Below are 4,141 nucleotides of genomic sequence, written 5' to 3'. Positions count from 1 at the left end.
GGATTCAGGATGTCATGTTCTCTAATGGAGCAAGAGGGATCACAGGATGTTAGGGGTTGGAAGGGACCTTGAAAGATGAAGTACATCCCCCCTGCCAGAGCAGAATCACATATCCAGGTGAGTTTTTAATGTCTCCAGAAAAGGTGACTCCAAAAATTCACTGGGAAGCTTGTGTCAGGGCTCTGTTACCCTCACAGTGAAAAAGCTTTATGTTTACATGGAACCTCCTCCTTTCCAGCTTGCACCCATTGCCCTTTGTCCTGTCACTGGACATCACTGAGAGGAGCCTGGCTCCATCCTCCTGATTCTGACCCTTTACGTATTTATAAACAGTAATGAGGCTGTCCCTCAGTCTTCTCCAAGCTAGAGATCCAGCTCCCTCATAAACTGGATTAAACACTGCTGCCATAGCTAATGACACCTCGAAGCCAAAGGAGAAAAAGGGCCACATGGCTGGCTGTCTGACCTGGGGTGTGGGAGAGGACGGGCTTCAGGGGCATAGAGGAGACTCTCCCGAGCGAAGAGTCCGGGCGATTTATTCCTTCTCCTTCCCGTGCGCCTCTTGCCAGTTCTTCCAACCGCACTTCTGCGGCCATTGCTTGATTCAACGGGATGTGACCCGTCACGACCACCTTCCCTGTCCCCAGCGCTGGGGGAGTTCAGTACCTCACACCCCAGGCAGACCCCTGGCCCATGAGGTAAACGCTGCCTGTGCTGAGGGAGGAGAAGAAACGCAGAGAACAGCGCCTCTGATTGGCTGTCGGGCCCCAAGTCCCGCCTCCAGGGAGTGAGGCAGCCAATCAAAGCCCGCGAAAGGGAGGGCGGGCTCACCAGTTGAGTTCCACGGCGCCGGACCTGCGGCAGCTCCGCTGTGCAGCCCTGGGGCGCTCGGGGGCAAAGCTCGGGAGTGTGCGCTGGAGGTGGGCAAAACTGATAGGGACTGGGGTGTGTGGGTGCAACAGGAGGGTGATGTAGGAGATAAGGCAATAACAGGCTCCAAAGGGCTGAAATATCCTCGCGGTAAACTGGATGGAGAGCTTACTGCCTTGTGGCACACCTGCTGGGAGGGTTCAGAAATGGGATGAGAGGCTGCAGATCACACTCCGGTCTCACCTGAACTCTCCTGGGCTCAGGAGTTTGCCTCATGCTCTCTGCAGCTTTCTTAAGTCAGCATTACAAGTTTAGCTGTGTGGCCATGGAGGGGAGGAGTGTGGGGGGATTCAGGCTGTCATGATTTCATCCCATCAGTTTTGCTCTCCAAATAAAGGTCACCGTGTTTTTGTTACCTTGTCATAAATCTGGCTTTTAACAGGCAGAGCTGGATGGAAGCTAACTCACACACAAGTCAGATGGGATTGCTTCTCATCCTTCAGAGCTTTGGGGTAGGGAGGTCCCCATAGTGTCAGAGCTGCAATAAACCCAGGGCAATTCCGGACAGTTCACAGCAGGAGAACACACACCTCCCCCCACACCCCCCCAAATTGTGTCTTTTATGATGGGATTCACATCTCAAGTGTGTTTGGTGCCTGTGCCATCACAACAGACCTAAATATACAGATGGTACTGGGGCAGCTTCCTGTGTTTGTTTCGGGACACTTAATGCTTCTGCAGATCTCCAGTTCATGCAAGCGACCACCTTGAGTTAGCTGGGAAAACAGTGCCAGGAATTACGTCTATTTTCCTAGTCAGCAGTGAAAAATATTCCCTAATGGACCCTTGGCTTTCTAGAGCTCTGCAAAGGCAAGGCTGATTGTCCCCTTCTGGAACGACTGCTAACCACAGGATTTTGCACAGACTATTTGTAATGGAGAGGCATTGGTGGCCAAATATCATATTAAGTGCCTCATGCAAAAGAATGTCTTTAGTAATTGTTAGTGCTAGCATGTGGAAAGCTTAGATGGAATACTCAGTGCTTCTACATCAGACATGGGTGTTTGCTAAATATCCACCATCAACTGATACCTGGTTATGATAATCAGCACTGATAATCAGCACTGTTGATCATCAGCAGATGATCTACAGTGTGTCTGGTTTGCTGTTACTGAGCTATGAGCACATCCAAGTTCATGTGGGTGTGTGTCTATCCGTGTACTTCTGCAAGTGCAGGAATTAATTCCATTTCTCTGTTTCATTTCTCAGGTTTGGCCAATTTCCTGCACTTAATGCCCATCAAGGCTTTGCCTAACTCTGCAGCATGAGAACTCCGGAGTTATGCCTTATAATTCAGGAACTTCAAGGTTTGTAAACTCTCAAATGTTTCCTTGTTGTCTTTGTTGTTCTGTATTTGCCTTCCCTTCTATATGACACCACTTTCTTTTTGTTACAATGTATGCTATGATGCCCTGAGATAAAGTATGTATCTGTGTATGGGGTGAGCTAGTAGAAATTACTCCAGAGTTTCCCTCTCAGTAAGAGGGCTCTGCGACATAGGCATGAATCTTTGAAGTATGTGTTGAGCCAGCTGCTACATCATTTAAAAATAGTCAGGTTGGTGCCAACAAGACAGATCACTCAACTTGAGGGCCATAAACAGAAATCAAAGGCATGCATTAGCAATGCCCCAGTGTTTGCATGGTTCCATGACAAACCTTCTGCCCCTTCTAGCACGTTTGTGATGGTGTCACAGAATAGTCTGCTGCCACTTCTTTAATCTATCAGTGTCACCCAGCCTGTGAAGGTGCCGTATGTTGGAGGCTGTATGAAGGTGGAAGACATTTTCTAATTTACTATGTTGGATTGCAGTCAGTTTTCTCAACTTCACAATCAAGGAGAGGTTTTAAGAGTCCTTGTTCTTATATCCCCAGCAGCTTGGGTGACAGGCCATTTGGGTATTAAATACTTGAAAAGGGTCAAAGCCTATGAAGTGGTCAAAGGAAAAAGAAACAAGGTCAAAAGTTTAAGCCATGATGCATGGTAAGTAAAGAGAACTCATATTTTAAGCAGTCTAGACAGCATATTAGCAGAAAAAGCTCACTGTGTTGTATGCTGTTTATGGGGGTTTTCCAGAAACTGCAAAAATTATTAGGAATGCAGCATAACCAAAGCTTTGCCTTTCCCTGTTGAGAATAGACTGTTGTGCAGTTTATGTTCAAAAAGCATGGCACCTATACATACTAAGTTCAACTAAAAGTGCCACAGACCCCATAGGGGAAAAGACACAAACCCAAAGCTTAAGATGATTATTTCCCCCATGAAAAAGAGCAATTTATGTATCTGTCTGGAGACAGGTATAACATAGGCATTGGTGCTTTACAGCAGATTTAGGAGGCAACTGTAGTATTTGGGCTGTGTTTTTTATGGTCACATGTATGTATTTTCTTGTTTGCAGAATGAAAATTATTCAGTCTTGATTCATTTATTTTGCTTTGCTTGTTTCATATTTTTTTCCTCACTGAACAAAAAGCAAAGTATGTGGCATTTTCAGTCAATAAATCTTGCTTGCTGTGGACTAAGTTCTGCTCACAACTCTTGTTTAGGGTGAGTTAGTTAATCAGGTCAACGTGTACCCTAGGGCAGAATTTGGACCTCTGAGGCAACCTGGTCAGAGCTGCTTAGAGGAAAGCTGGTTGAAGCACCGGCTTGGGACTTGTCAGACTTCAGTTCAGTTCAATTGAGCTCTGTCTGTGAGGTGACCTGTGAGCTCTTGGGGCAAGCTGCTTGCACTCTGCTCCATGATGGTCCTGGATCACAACAGTTGCATTCTTTCCTCCAGTTTTGTGCTAAGAAGTCACACCCTTATCTGACACTTTGCATCACTATGGAAGTGGAAATGATTGTTATTTTGATCTGATATGAACACCAGTTCTTTGGGGCAGGGATCACTTTTTCATTTTATGCCTTTCTACAAGAAAGTAAACTTGTCTGAAGTGTTCTGTTAACAGCCACGCCATCAACAAAGCTGATTATTCATGTACCCTACTGTTAACATCTATTAGCTCTAATCAAAGAACTTGTGCTGAAACTCGGTTACCTGCTGACACTTAACTAAAAGGATTGCACCAAAATAGCTGTCTATATGGGTGTATATCTAAAATATGATTCTCAAGACAGTTTTATGCAAAACACCTCAGCTCTTCCAGTTTTGTCTTTCACTCTGACAGACAGCCTAAATTTTGAAGATGTTCATAGTGCTCATGATGAA

Source organism: Calypte anna, chromosome 5A (assembly GCF_003957555.1).
Source record: "Calypte anna isolate BGI_N300 chromosome 5A, bCalAnn1_v1.p, whole genome shotgun sequence".
In the NCBI taxonomy this organism is placed as follows: Eukaryota; Metazoa; Chordata; class Aves; order Apodiformes; family Trochilidae; genus Calypte; species Calypte anna.
Note: the sequence above shows the minus strand (reverse complement) of the source record.